Here is a 16,653-nt window from a genome sequence, read left to right as displayed (position 1 = left end):
CTGCAGGATCGTCATAGCGACTGTAGCAACACACAGCTCTCTGCAACAAAATGTCTTCATCAGTCCATAATTGTGTTTATTAACAATGTATTGAATATTTGTTCAATGCTATGGAACACTTAAAGGGATACTTCACCGATTTAGCATTTAGCTTTGTATCAGTAGAAACCCGATAGTATTTCTGAATGACCGTGCCTTCCTCCCTCATGTCCCCCTGAGACGAGAGATCTCTGCATTTGGGGCCTGGAAAAAAATCTTCCGATGACGTAAAATGACGATTTTTGCATCATCGGAAGATTTTTGGGCCAGAGGCAAGGACTACAGCCAGTAGTAGGATCTACTTCCGCATGTTTTCAACACGCCCACAGGGGGTTGGACTGCCGAGTCTGGCCGAGGTATTCCGAATGAAAACGACTGTCAGCCATCTTGAAGCTTCGCTAAACAGGCTCTCGGTTTTCAGCAGAAAACATTTACAACAATTATCTGCATTCAAACTACCGGACGTGTGTACCACCGGGATACATCGATACAGATCGGAGAATATGCAGGAAACGTTATTACAGACGGAATACTCGGCACACTACGTGAGCTTCGCCTGCACGGAGACCAGCGGTGTCGCTCAATGCCGCTAGCCGGCTAGGGGACATCCTCATCGGCTATGTGGAAAGCTAACGCTAGCTGTCCACCTGTCCCATCCATCCTGCTTGCAAGTGTCTGCTCATTAAACAACAAGCTGGACTACATCCTCCTTCAACGAAACTCCCAACGTGAGTTCAGAGACTGCTGTGTTTTTGTGGAAACATGCCTGAACAACAGTGTACCAGAACCGGGACTATCCAGCTACCAGGCTGCTCTCGCCGGCCCGTGGAGGTGGGCTGTGTTAAACGGACTGGTGTAGAAATAAAATCCAACTAGCTACACCAATGCTAGTATGCGTTAGATGAACTTTATGGATCCTGCTTGCAAGTGACCGCTCATTTAGACCACAAACTGGACTACATCCAACTTCAACGACACTCCCAACGTGAGTTCAGAGACTGCCGTGTTTTTGTTGTTGTGGAAACCTGCCTGAATAGTGTACCGGACTGTCCAGCTACCAGGCCTGCTAGCCCTCCGAGCTAGAGATGCTCTGTCGCCAGGTAAAAGAGGTGGGCTGTGTTAACACCGAGTGGTGCAGAAATGTGGTGATTTGTATCCATTTAACTGCTAACTGCTGGTGGAGTTTGTGACTGTTAAATGCCGACCATTCTACACTGCACGCTAATTCAAGGGTGTGTTTATGCTCGGTGTTTACAGCCTACCAAGCGCTAATGCTAGTATTTGTTAGCTGAACTTTACGGAGCCTATAAAGTGTGTGTACTAAATGTAGCCTGTTTCGTATGTCGTTTTTATATAATGTCGTTTTTATATATTTTAAATGTGTTACACCACTTGAGTCACAATGAAATGTTGTTTCGTGTATATGGTTGAAATGACAATAAAACATGCTTGAGTTGAGTTGAATGCCTCTGTCTGTCTGTCAAGCGGTAGGCGTGGCTTGGGAGTGGACTCAAAGCAACGAAGCAGGTGCATTCTGGGATTGGGTGTTTTTCATCCATATAAGACCAAAACACATTTTCTGGCTTTTCTCGGCCTAGAAGGCACCAATTTCCATTTTTTTTTCACATTTCTACTACATAAGTGACCCAATTTAAAGATATATTCAGCTTTCCAGCGGTGAAATATTCCTTTAATACAATATAATTATACAATTATAAAATTCAAAAGCTTCACCAGCTGTGTCTGTTACCACTTAAGACAATGTTTCCTGATCTGAATGAACTATTCTTGCATATGTGTCTAATAAAACACTGGCTATCTGAACTGATGGTCTCAGATCATACTCCTTTGTAATAACAGAAGTAACTGGTAATGAAACACCCTCTTTTTTATTTCTGAATGTTATAACTACTGTTCATCTTACCTTCATGTGTCAATACGTGAAGTACATATTTCTATTTTTCAATCTCATTATTATGATTAACGTAGCATGTACTACAAAATAAAACATAGGAAAAAGGCTTTCAGTGAGTAATGTGAAAATTAATCTTTTAGAATAAATAACGTATTTCAAACCTGTTGAGCTCATTCTGCTGCAATAGCTGACTTCCTCACTCCCAGGGTGTGAAGAGGAAGGATGAAGACTTGTTGTAGTTCTGCAGTGTTTCAGTCCCTTCATATCTAGCTTCAAACAGCAAGTCTGTTTGCTTTTGAGTTTCTTATTTTGCTGACTTTTATGAACTCCACTTTTATATGTTGGTTTTGGTTTTGGTTGAGTTCCTGCTTTGTTTAAAAGATGCTTTGATTAAAATATTGAAAAGTAACTTTTTGTCAAATCCAGATGATGAGTGTCATTGCAGTCCAGTCTGTGAAAATGGTGACAGCCAACATGTTGCTGAGTGTCTTCTTTGTTTCAGGTGAGCTGTTTGTTCAGTCACTTTTATTTGGAGACGTTCCTTTTTCCAACTGTTCATGTCCTGACTGCAAAGTGAAATGTTTTATTCTGACATTGTTAAAAGGAAAAAGGAGCTAACATGCTGCTGCTGAATTGTAGTTTGTGTTTCATGCAGATTTTGCTCCACAATTTGTTCATCATGAGTCTGTTTCACAGGTGCTCTGGCTGATTGTCCTCAGTTTTCACACCTATTCATTACTGCACCAAAGCAGATGGAAGCACTGAGTGGATCTTGTCTGATAATCCCATGTAACTTTAGTGCTAAACCAGATCAGTACTTCAACAGCACAACAACAACCTTCGGAGTGTGGATTAAAAATTTCTCCAGATTTATCAACCATAGAAATAATGTTATTTTCAACAGCAGTGGGACAGTTACCACCTATCCAATGAGTATTACTGGAGACCTGAGTCAGAAGCAATGCACCACCTTGTTTTCCAGTTTAATCACAAATTATACAGACAAATACTTCTTCAGAACTGAGAACGGGCCATTTCTTGCAACAGCTGGTTGTGATCCTCTTCAAATAACAGTTCAAGGTAAGATAAATGTATTTTACCAGTCAGTCTATAATGTTATTGTTTAGACCTAAATTGCATCTGATTTCCCCTTTTATTCTAAACAGCAGTCTTTACATTTTTTTTAGTTTGCCATTAATTTAATTCCTGATTAATCACTGAGTCTACTGTTAAAGTTTGACATTAAAATTGTTAAATTATAGGATATTGACAAGCAGCTCAAACTTTTACTTTCTTACTTTTTTAACATTTTTAACTTTTTTAACATTTTTAACATTTAAGCACCTTAGGTTAGTGATTTCTTAACAATGTCTTTAGTGTACAAATTGTGTCTGTTTTTAAAACCCCAGATTCCCCCCCGAGGCCCAGAATTGAGATCTCAGGTGATCTGAAGGAGAAGGAGTCTGTCACTATAAGCTGCTCAGCTTCCACTCCCTGTCCACACTCCCCTCCTAAACTCACCTGGAATCTCCAATAAGACCCTCCCAACAACACAGAGGAGAACCCAGATCAGACCTTCACAACTAAAATCCAGAAGACCATCACTCTGTCAGACACACATGATGGATTCACCATCAGCTGTTCTGCCACATATCCTGTGAATGAAGGAAGAGAAGTCAAGACAGCAGAGGAGAGAAAGACTCTCAGTGTTTCATGTAAGACAATCAGTGTTTGTTGTTGGATGTTTTTAGAGAAAGGGTTGTATATGTTCATTCATAAAATGTGAAAAGTGACAATTAGAAAGAGAGGAAAGAATTTGACCAGCAAAATAAAGGAGAAGTGAGACAAACGATCAGCTTTATTGTGACCAGTGTGACAGATGTAGAAGATTATCACTCTGTGGCCACAAATATTCTCTGTAATCAGATGTCATCACATAAACTGTACTGAATTAGTTTAATTCAAAATAGTCTGCTCTGTCTTTTCTGTTTCTTCTTTTCTGCTGCTTTATAGCTTTGTTTGGGTACCTTGTTAAACACGTTTGAATGCACCTTTATTAAAGGATGCTGTACAAATAAACTTAATAAAACTGTTTACATTTGAGGTTCACAGGAGGAATTCAAGTTCATAATATTTTAGAACAGAACCATTTTCCATTAAGGAGAAGGTGACCATGCTGTCTTGTTCCAGATAATCCAGAGTTTGGGGTTGATGTCTACGTTACAGTGAAGATCCTGGGAATCCTAACGCTCTACAGTACACTCATCATCTTTGAGTGGTGAGACAAACTTTTCTTTGATATGATCATTTGCAGCTAAAGACTTATTGGTCTCTATGACATTTATGTTTATGTTCATGAATGTTTATTCATTCCATCTCCTTTTCTTTCAGCTGGTTGAGATCACGATGCTGCATCAAACCAGTGAAGGTAAGCTACAGCTACATCAGCCATTCTCTATGGAGTGGTCTGCAGTGGGGCAGTGGCATTGCAGTGGCAGACAGGAAACGACTGGACAGGCTGATTAAGAAGGCCAGCTCTGTTCTTGGTTGCCCCTTGACGCTGTGGAGGAGGTGGGAGACAGGAGGATAGTGGCTAAATTATCCTCCATGATGGACGACTCCTCCCACCCCATGCAGGACACTCTGTCAGCACTGAACAGCTCCTTCAGTGACAGGCTGCTGCACCCGCGCTGCGACACGGAGACATACCGCAGGTCTTTCCTGCCTGCTGCTGTCAGACTCTACAATCAGCACTGCCCCCAGTAGACCACATGGACAAAACACACACACCAGGGTTGATAAAACATACAATAAAACATGTGACCGTGCAATTACTGTAAATACACTTTACTATTTACTATTTAATATTTACTTTCTTTAATTATATTTATTACTGTTTGTTAACTTGTGTCTTCTACTTTTCCACTTTTCCTCTTATCCCTTGCTGCTGCAACAGTGTGAATTTCCCGATTGTGAGATTAATAAAGGATTTTGAATCTTGAATCATTATTCTTTCAACAACCAACATATTCTCACTCCCATCTCGTCTTGTGTTGCTGGCATTTCTCTTTGAGCTGCAGTAAATGGACCGCAGAGCACTAACACCACTCTCTCTGTGTTGTTATATTTCCACAGGACGCAGGAGAAGAAGACTACGTCAACAGAGTGATTGAGATTCAAGCATCATGAAGGAGAAGAGGAAGACATGATCACCATGAATGGAATATTTCTCTATTTCTTATTCCTCCCATTCTTACATATTAAATGGCTTTACTTTTCTGAATATTGGTAAGACGAACGAAGGACGGAGTGCAAATAGGACAGAAGATAAACAAAATATGATATGCTGTAGCTTTATTAGTTTCAAGATTGTGCTCATTTATGGCATTCTTACTGTTATTTTTCTTTGCTTCGGTTTCTTTGCCTGTACAAATATATCATTAAAACAACAGAACAGTTAAAAGTAGATATTTCAGGTGATGTGGAAGCAGAAAGTGTGGATTTTAATCACTTATTTTCTCATTTGTGATCAAATGTAAATGTGTAGATGACTGCTGGATTAAAAGCATCAAAAGCATTTCAAGTGAACAAAGCATTTTAATCAAGTAGTCTCATCAGCGCTGTAATGCAGAGCAGCAGTGATACAGATCAGCATGAACACTGTGGCACCTCCATGTGGGAAATAGGCTGTGGCCGATAACACTTTAGAAAATATGGAGGCATCAGGCGTTGTATTATTAGATGTTCTTTCAGTTCTACAAGGAGACTTAGACACCTCACAGTTCTATCTTTAATTTCCACTAAAACAGTATATTTACAGTATTTGATGTTTTGATACTGTAAATGAAAATACAACTAACTCAGCAAAAAAAGAATCGCCCCTTTTTCAGGACACTATTTTAAAGATACTTTAGTAAAAATCTAAATAACTTTAGAGAGCTTCATTGTAAAAGGTTTAAACAATGTCTTCCATGCTTGTTCAATGAACCATAAACAATTAATGAACATGCACCTGTTAAACGGTCAAAAAGACAATAACAGCTTAAGGGCAGTAGGCAATTAAGGTCACAGTTAAAAGAAATTTAGGAAAGTAAAGAGACCTTTCTACTGACTGAAAAACACCAAAAGAAAGACTCCCAGGGTCCCTGCTAATCTGAACGTGCCTTAGGCATGGTGCAAGGAGGCATGAGGACAGCAGACGTGGCCAGGGCAATACAATGTAATGTCCCTACTGTGAGACTCCTAAGACAGCGCTACAGTGAGACAGGAAGCACAGCTGATCGTCCTCGCAGTAGTAGACCACGTGTAACAACACCTGCATAGGATTGCTAAATCCCAATATCACACCTGTGGGACAGGTACAGGATGGCAACAACAACCGCAAGTCTGGTCAACTGGCCAGTCTGGTGCAGTACATGAGGAAGAGATACACTGCAGTACTTAATGCACTGGCCAGTCTGGTGCAGTACATGAGGAGGAGATGTACTGCAGTACTTAATGAACTGGCCAGTCTGGTGCAGTACATGAGGAGGCGATACATTGCAGTACTTAATGAACTGGCCAGTCTGGTGCAGTACATGAGGAGGCGATACATTGCAGTACTTAATGAACAGGCCAGTCTGGTGCAGTACATGAGGAGGCGATACACTGCAGTACTTAAAGTGATGGTTCGGAGTAATTTCACCCTAGGGTCCTTTGCACCATGACCTCGAGCCAAACACTCCCCCAGAAGCTTTTTTCAGCTGGGTCAAACATTGGGAGAGTTAGCGTAGAGTAGCGTTATCAGCTGAATAGCTTAGCGCAGGGCTAATGGATCCGAAGTGTCTCTTAACATTAACCCACTAATAATGCCCGAAATGATACCAAACGTCTACAGTAGTACAAATAGGTTATGCATTCATAAAACGATGGATTGTAAAGTTTGTAAGTACACCAGAAATGTATGTAAATAACACTTGCCTGCTGGCTTCTGCTCTCTGCTGCTGCTGCTGTTACTACCGGGCAGTAAGAGTGCTTAGGGCCGTCTACAAATTACAACACCGAAAAGAGATGCACAAAAATATTTATTAATTTAATGATTAAATAAGGTAATGTCTCAAAACTTACCTCAATTATAACTTGTATCCTGCTAGTTATTCTACAGCACTTACTTTAAAAAATAAGTTAAATTAAAAAATATTTTTGTTGTATCTCTTTTCGGTGCTGTAATTTGTAGACGGCCCTAAGCACTCGTCTAACTGCCGGCAGCAGCAGCAGCAACAACAGCAGAGAGCAGAAGCCAGCAGGCAAGTGTTATTTACATAAACTTCTGGTGTACTTACAAACTTTACAATCCATCGTTTTATGAGTACATAACCTATTTGTACTACTGTAGGCGTTTGGTATCATTTCGGGCATTATTAGTGGGGTAATGTTAAGAGACACTTCGGATCCATTAGCCCCTGCGCTAAGCTATTCAGCTGATAACGCTACTCTACGCTAACTCCCAATGTTCGACCCAGGTGAAAAAAGCTTCCGGGGGAGTGTTTGGCTCGAGGTCATGGTGCAAAGGACCCTAGGGTGAAATTACTCTGAACCATCACTTTAATGAACTGGCCCGTCTGGTGCAGTACATGAGGAGGAGATACACTGCAGTACTTAATGAACTGGCCAGTCTGGTGCAGTACATGAGGAGGAGATACACTGCAGTACTTAATGCAGCTGGTGGCCACAACAGATACTGAGGGCTACTTTTGATTTTGACCCCTCCCTTGTTCAGGGACGCGTTATTCCATTTCTGTTAGTCACATGTCTGTGAAAATGGTTCAGTTTATGTCTTAGTTGTTAAATCTTTTAATGTTCATGCAAATATTTGCATATGTTTGCAAAAGCAGTTGAAAGTGACAGGGCATTTCTTTTTTTGCTGAGTATATATATCTGTGTGTGTCTGATGGACCAGAGCTTTGAGAAAAAGCTGAGAACTAGAAGTAAAAAAAGGGGAACTTTGTTGGCTGGGTTTTGTTAACAAGTTCTTCTGCAATATCGTCATAGCGACTGTAGCAACACACAGCTCTCTGCAACAAAATGTCTTCATCAGTCCAGAATTGTGTTTATTAACAATGTATTGAATATTTATTCAATGCTATGGAACACTTAATACAATATAATTATAAAATTATAAAATTCAAAAGCTTCACCAGCTGTGTCTGTTACCACTAAAGACAATGTTTCCTGATCTGAATGAACCATTCTTGCATGTGTCTAATAAAACACTGGCTATCTGAACTGATGCTCTCAAATCATACTCCTTTGTAATAACAGAACTTAACTACTCAAAATAAAACACCCTCTCTATATAACATGTCTAAATTGTATAAATAGTGGTTGTCTTAACTACATGTGTGCAATACATGAACGTTGTATTTTAATATTTTCTAATAACATAATTGTGATTAATGTCACATGTATTAGAAAAGAAGACATGCAAACAATGTTGCAGTGAGTCAAATATTAAAGTTATTTGTATTCTGATTCCTTAAAGGAATACGCCACCGTTTGTTGAAATTGGGTTATTCGCCATCTCCTCTATATTTATATAGGTGGGCAAACGCATTTTTGTCTCAGTGCACGCATTGCCTTAGTCCGGCGGTGCCGTGGCTAGCTTAGCTTAGCATAATGAATGGAATCCTTTGTGGCCGTGTAGCATGTCTTGAGTAAACGTGACCCAACAACAACAAAAACAAAACCTGATTACTTCTTGTGGCCTGCGTACTCACAACGAGTAAAAATAGCAATCCAGATTGAAGAGTCGGCGGTTTTCTAGGCTCATATTTACTTGGGACTATATTGTGTGGAAGCACAGCCGAAGCACTGCTACTTGGTCGCAGAGATATCGGCAGCCTGCGGGGCTCCACAGGCTTTCGACATACATTGCGTATATTTACACTTTGAATTTCGTCATGGCATTTAAATAACACATACTCTATGGTCTTACAAAGCAAACGCTTTTGACCGATTTCAGTTTAATCAATTTTTGTGAACTGGAGAGGTCTCGTTAGGAGGAAGCTAGCTATAGCTCTGTTTGCCATTCATTCCAATGGGGAAACATTGCGGCTAGACTTTCGACATACATTGTGTATATTTACACTTTGAATTTCGTCATGCCATTTATATAACACATACTCTATGGTCTTACCAAGCTAACGTTTTTGATCGATTTCACTTTAATCCATTTTTGTGAAGTAGAGAAGTCTCGTCAGGGCAGCGGCATTTCAGTAAAACAGTAACCGAGACAGGGTGACTTTGCGCCAGCCGCAGAGCCCTGGGCCCCGATATCTCGTCCCGCGTAAGTAGCAGTGCTTCGGCTGTAGTCTACTTCCACCCAATATAGTCCCAAGTCAATATCTGCCTAGGAAATCATCTAGTCTTAATCTGCATTGCTATTTTTACTCGTTGTGAGTACGCAGGCCACAAGAAATAATTAGGTTTCGTTTTTATTGTTGTTGGGTCACTTTTACTCATGACATGCTACACGGCCACAAAGGATTCCATTCATTACGCTAAGCTAAGCTAGCCACGGCACCGCCGGACTAAGGCAATGCGTGCACTGAGATAAAAATGCGTTTGCCCACCTATATAAATATAGAGGAGACGGCGAATAACCCAATTTCAACAAATGGTGGCGTATTCCTTTAATAGCTGACTTCTTCACTCCCAGGGTGTGAAGAGGAAGGATGAAGACTTGTTGTATTTCTGCAGTGTTTCAGTCACTTCATATCTATCTTCAAACAGCAAGTCTGTTTGCTTTTCTATCACAACAGCTTAGCAAGGAAGTCTGGTACTGGCTCTGTTACAGTTCTGCTGAAACTCACACATTGGGACTGATTGTTTCTCTGTTTCAGCTGCGGGCTCGTTTGGTAAGGTCAAATGTTACTGCTTTTAATGTTTGAACTTTTTAACCCACTACTTTTCATGAACTCTTTTATTTGTTGGTTTTGGTTGACTTCCTGGTTTGAATGTGTGAATCTGAGATGGCTTTAACACAACATGAATTATTTGTTTAAAAGATGCTTTGATTAAAATATTGAAAAGTAACTTTTTGTCAAATCCAGATGATGAGTGCCATTGCAGTCCAGTCTGTGAAAATGGTGACAGCCAACATGTTGCTGACTGTCTTCTTTGTTTCAGGTGAGCTGTTTGTTCAGTCACTTTTATTTGGAGCCGTTCCTTTTTCCAACTGTTCATGTCCTGACTGCAAAGTGAAATGTTTTACACTGACATTGTTAAAAGGATAAAGGAGCTAACATGCTGCTGCTGAGTTGTAGTTTGTGTTTCATTAACTATTTCTTAATGCAGATTTTGCTCCACAATGTGTTCATCATGAGTCTGTTCCACAGGTGCTCTGGCTTGTTACAGTCCATCCCTACACATTACTGCACCAAAGATCATGGAAGCACTGAGTGGATCTTGTCTGCTAATCCCATGTAACTTTAGTGCTAAATCAGACACAGAATTCAACAATGCAAGAACAACCTTCGGAGTGTGGTTTAGAAAAAATGTGATTTTCAACAGTAGCATGGTGAATAATAGCTATCCAATGAATATTACTGGAGACCTGAGTCAGAAAAACTGCACCACTTTATTTTCCCGTTTAATCACAAGTTACACAGACACATACTACTTCAGGATTGAGAACAGGCCATTTCTGGCAACAGCTGTTTATGATCCTCTTCAAATAACAGTTAAAGGTAAGTGAGTTGTATTTATTATCAGTCAGTCTATTTATTATGTTGTCTCAAGACCAAAACTGAAACTAATTTTACCTTTTACTCTAAACAGCACACTTTTACATGTTTCACTTGGCCATGAATGCTGATTCAACACTGAGTCTGTTGTTACAGTTTGACATTAACGTGGTTACATTTTGGGATACTGAAATGCAGAACAAACTCTTTCTTTATATACTTTCAATACAAAAGTGTCAGCAGTAGGTTAGTAATTTCTTATCTCTTTCTTTAGTTTACTAATAATGTCTGTTTTTAAACCACAGATTTTCCTTCCTTTTTCACTTTGCCATGAATTCAAATTCTGATCAAACATTGAGTCTATTCTTCAGTTTTACATTGAAATGGTCACATTTTGGGATATTAAAGAGCAGTTCAAACTGTTATTTATTCTTTATGTAGTTTCAACACAAAGGGTCAGTTTATGTATCAGCTTTGGGATTTAAACACCTAAAGTGAAACATTTCTTACGTATTTGTTAGTGTACTATTTGTATTAATTTTAATGCCCAGATTTCCCCCCGAGCCCCAGAATTGAGATCTCAGGTGATCTGAAGGAGAAGGAGTCTGTCGCTATAAGCTGCTCAGCTTCCACTCCCTGTCCACACTCCCCTCCTAAACTCACCTGGAATCTCCAACAAGACCCTCCCAACAACATAGAGGAGAACACAGATCAGACCTTCACAACTAAAATCCAGAAGACCATCACTCTGTCAGACACACATGATGGATTCACCATCAGCTGTTCTGCCACATATCCTGTGAATGAAGGAAGAGAAGTCAAGACAGTAGAGGAGAGAAAGACTCTCAATGTTTCATGTAAGACAACCAGTGTTTGTTATTGGATCCTGTCAGCACATCATGTGCTGATTTTAATGAATAAAGTTAATCTCACATTTTCCTCAGATGCTCCCAAGAACACCTCAGTGTCCATCAGTCCATCAGGTTTGGTGTCAGCAGGTAGCTGGGTGAACCTGACCTGCTCCAGCAGAGCCAAGCCTCCCGCCAGCTTCAGCTGGTTCAAGAACAGCAAAGATGGAGCCATCAGTGTAGCTGAAGGAGACTTTTACAGCGTCAAAGTGACCAGTGTGACAGATATAGAAGATTATTACTGTGTGGCCACAAATTATCTCGGTAATCAACAACATTACGGATGAATAGTGCAGGTAAATGTAGAACTGAACTGAATCTGCTTATTTTTATATAATCTGCTGTCTTCTCTTTTCTGTTTTAGCTTACTTTGTTTTGGATTTTTGTTAGTTCCATGTCAAGGACTTTTTTATTTCATTTAAATGGCTCTGTACAATTAATGGTTGCATCTGTATTGTTACATGTCCGCATTTAGCATTTGTTTTCTTTGAGTCACTTGGTCTCTCATTCTCTACTACGGCTTCAGCTGTTGTAGGGATCATTGTCATTATCATCATCATCATCATCCACATAATCATCATCATCATCATCATCATCATCATCATCATCATCTGCCTTGCTGTCTGTGTTTGGTAAGTATCACAAATGAAAGCAGCTGACACAGTGCAGTTTCTGGCCCTGGCGTTTTTACTGATCCAGTTTGTTGTTTAGACAACCTGATCTGTGACTTTAGTTTAATCACCAATCTATCAAATATCTGTCTCCCATCAGTCCTTCTACTGTCTGTTGGCAGCACACTGTCTGTTTATCACAGTATAATTATTCTGACAGCTCTCTAATGTCTTCCAGGTGGTTTAAGACGAAACATCCAACTCCCCAGAAGCCTCAGGTGGGAAAATACTAAACTTCAGTGTACAGTACTGAACTGTGTGTTGTGGATATTTTACTTCCTTTACAGTAATTGTGTCCTCTAAGATATGTGAAAGCATCGGCCCTTACACTAAGTGGACAATCTTTAAGAGGTTAAATATTAAGAAACACAATAACCTGTTACACTGTGGTTGGAAACTGTAAGCAACCATCCTCCAAAACTGTACAACCCACACACAGCAGAAGTAAAGAAGTGGTTTGCCGTTAAGATCTGAAAATGGCTAATGTTAGAGCACATTTGATACTTACCAGGATGTTGGTTTAATCTGTTTACAGCATGGTAGCTAGAAGCAGCTTCACAGAGTTTGGTTCTGACTCAATGCACTAACTGTTTCCTAAAAGTCAAAGGGCCCTTTGTATTCTTCACACATATGATTTACTTTCTCTAAGCAGTGACACAGTGGGTCATTTAACACCTTCATCAGTGCTGAGATGTGGTCAGAAACTAGTTTACATTTGTCCAAAATGCCATTTAGTATGTAGTCATTTAAAGGACAAATCCAGCGCAAATTGAACCTAGGGGTTAATAACACATGTGTACCATGTCATAGTAAAAAGACATCTTACAAAGTTCTCAATGCTTCGGTTTACATGTAGGGACCCTTATTATGCTACTATGGAAGTATGGTGCAATTTTAAGCCTTGTTAGTGGTATAGAAATACAGATTTCTTTTTATTTTACCCGTGCCCTGACAACTAGCGTTATAAGCTAATTAGCGGTTTGCGCTAAAACTGGTCACATTCGATTAGCATGAATACATATCCCAGAGAACAGTTGACTCGGTACACATGTGTTATTAACCCCTAGGTTCATTTTGCGCCGGATTTGTCCTTTAATGTGGAAGGATCCAGCAGCTCACAACATTTCTTGTTTGATACATTATTCACAGAGTCAAAGAAGTGAAGAGACGAGTCTCCAAATGCCAGCCAGCAAAACAGAAGAAGACATCCATTATGGAGAGATGGACTTCTCCAAGCGGAGACCGGAACCGTCCTCGTCCTCGGATCAGGACAGAGGACAGCAGCAGGACACGCTGTATGCACAGGTCAAAGTGTCCCAGACAGCAAACAGCCGAACACAGACTGCTGACGGCCCAGAGGATCTCTACGCTCAAGTGAAGAAAAAATGAGTGCTGTTTTTCATAGACAAATTACATTTGTGTAGAATTCATTTTAAATGTGACTTTTAATGTTGTTTTCACTGCCGACAGTTCAATGTAGAGCCATTTAAAACCTCCCCATCCTGCAGCTTTTCTTATCAGTTATTAACATGTTCATATGTGTGCTGAACTCACAGCTGTTTTTGTGTGATTTGTATTTATGTCAGATGTGTGCAAATAAAAGTCCCAAAGCTTTAAATAGTGAACTTTAGTCTAAAATATGGACATGTACAAGATAGAAGTACATATGACAGCAGAAGCAGTTCTGCACACATGTTAGCAGCATTCTACAAGATTACCTTTACATTTTAAATATGATTTCGTTTCAAGATATTTAATGATTTGTTTTGACATGGCATTGTTACATAACCTTGTTTTATTGTGTATCCTGTTTTTTTCCTTGAGTCTTTTGTATTTCAATTACTTCAGAAATTAAGATTGTTTCTGCATTTGAAGATATTTTTTATTGTACAGTAAAATCTTGTTATCCAATAATCGTAGTCATATTTATGGGTCCAATATGTCACATTTCATACCATTTTAACATTCTCAATACTGTGAATTTAATAGATCAGAAGTTTCTTTGTGGATGTAAACAAGAGTTTTGCGGTTCATATATTACTTCTACAGTCTGTGTTTGACTTAATGGAGAAAGTCCTGCAAGGCGACTTTACATTTACCAAAAGGTACTCATCATGGCAGCTGAAGATGTCACTCTAAATGTGATGAAATAGCACTATGAGTTGTTATGAGACAAATAAAATTTGGAGAGAAGAGGGCATTTCCATGGTTCTCTCATCGGCACAGAAAGGCACAGCAGCAGGCCAGGCCTGTAGCCTACATGTTAAATATTGTTTTGTAAAAGATGAACACTTTAATATAAATCCTTAACGTGAAATACTTCTGTCAGCAGTGCAACAATGACAGATGTTTTATGTTCCTTTATGGAGATAAGACAAAAACAAATCCATTTTCTTTAACCTTTTCATTTTCAAGAGAGAAAAGAACAAATAAAACTAGTCATTTCAGATGATGAACAGAAAGTGTGAATTATGATCACTTATTCTAATGTGTAGATTATTGCATTAAAAGCAGTTGAAATGAAGTTTGAATCCCTGAGGCTCTGTCATCAGCACGGTATTGCAGAGGTCCCTGTCTCCAGCCACTTCCCCAGATCCCTGCATGGCCATTCTCCATCCACCCACCAGATGTCCTCAGACTCTCCCATCTGTCCCAGTCTCCTCATTCTCACTTCCACCTGTTTCCCCCGGTGTAATAAAGGGGAGTGGTGGCAGGGCCGGCGATTGCCATAGGCGACCTAGGCAATTACCTAGGGCGTCAAATGTGTTGGGGGCGCCGTGTCGCCCTTAGGTCTACTTCCCATTAATAATATGACAAGCGAAATAAAACGTGTTTATTAAACATGATCATCCTAGGGCGCCCCCTCAGCCACACGTTTACTTGTCAACCTTTCATTACGCGACGTTTCCAGTCTATGGGTCAGACCCAAACACACGGAGCTCTGAAGCAGACCTGTGCGTCGCTTATGTCCACTCTCTCTGTAGAAATAGAGACGAGCAGCGGCACAGACACGGAGCTGCTGCAGCGCGCCTTCCGTGGACGCGCTCTGCTGTGGGCATGCTGCGGCAGATGTGTCCCTATTTCTGCCTAGTTTTGTGTTTCCACCTCCGATGTAGAGCAGCGTACAGCCACTTCCCTAAACTATCTCATTCAGCGTCCCAAACGGGGCTCTGTGTCTGTCAGGAGGTGAGATCTACCATATCAGCAGAGCAATCACGTAATGCACAGCAGACTATTGTGCAGGTGGATTATTTTCTGAAATAGAGTGACTTTGTTCTTGTAATAGCTTATTGTATTATCACTTTATTTTTCTCAAAATATCGACTCCTCCAAACCTCAGAGAACACAGATGAGATATACTGTATTTTGAATGTGCACAAAGTTTTGAACATGAGCAGAAATCTTGCTCAGACACATCTGAAATTTACAGTCCAGGGGTTTATTAATTCATTAAAATTAATTAATGTATCATTCAGGTGAATAATTTTAATATGCACATTTAAGGAGGTTACTTCCTCAACAAAAGAAGCAAAAGTGGGAAAAGTAAATGTTGCCTAGGCTACATGTGTTGTCACTCAGATATAATTAGCAAAGTCGATCTACAGGAGAATAAATAGTTGAAAGCAATACAGAATGAGAGCCTTACTGCAATATATTCCATTATGTTTTTATATTTGGATTGTAATCCATGTTTCCCTTTAGGTAGATATTTCCAGTATAAATTGATTCAGAAAAAGGTAAACAAAAATAAGTGCGTAAAAATTCACCAGAATGCAGGAAATGAAGTATATAATGCTCAAAATGTTCAGGGGGTGGACCCCCAGACCCCCCATCATAAGTCACCATGCACACAAATCTGGAAACAAAACACTGGCCTCTGGGTTTCCAGACCAGTTCTGATTAGACCAAATGTTGGTGCCATCTAACTTACATGGAAGGTAGAAACTAAAATGTACATACACAGCGCTGTGGAGATCTGGCAATGCAAGACAAGGGGTCACACGCAAAACTCAATCTCGCCTAGGGCAACCAAAGGGCTAGAACCGGCCCTGGGTGGTGGAGTATGGCGCAAATGAAAATATCCAATAAAAATGGTATAAAAAGGACCGACAACGCCACCTAGGTTTGGGACTGAGGCCTAGGACCTCTTTAAAACTACAGGAGGTAAAAGATTAAACAGGTTCTTTGTGCCGGGGGAGAGCAGTAAATCAGTGTATTTTAAAACAATGAGTAAAAGCAATTTGAGGAATAACACATTTATTTTAAAAGGATAAAACCTCCTTAAAAAAGATTTTAAAAAAAAACTAAAAACACAATCACTAAAATAAAGTTAAAACAGTCCAACGGAACAGGAGTCTCAGCTTTAAAAACGTCCACAGGGCTCTGCCAGGAATCAG

The 16,653-nt window shown here is 39.9% G+C and overlaps 2 pseudogenes; both read left to right on the top strand.

The window, feature by feature from the left end:
- Positions 1-1,000: 1,000 nt before the first annotated feature.
- LOC120552017 lies at positions 1,001-5,531 on the top strand (annotated as a pseudogene).
- A 4,516-nt stretch (positions 5,532-10,047) lies between these two features.
- On the top strand, positions 10,048-13,704 carry LOC120552014 (annotated as a pseudogene).
- Positions 13,705-16,653: the final 2,949 nt, after the last annotated feature.

This window comes from Perca fluviatilis, chromosome 22 (assembly GCF_010015445.1).
Source record: "Perca fluviatilis chromosome 22, GENO_Pfluv_1.0, whole genome shotgun sequence".
NCBI lineage: Eukaryota > Metazoa > Chordata > Actinopteri > Perciformes > Percidae > Perca > Perca fluviatilis.
This window is presented reverse-complemented; position numbering and strand designations above follow the sequence as displayed.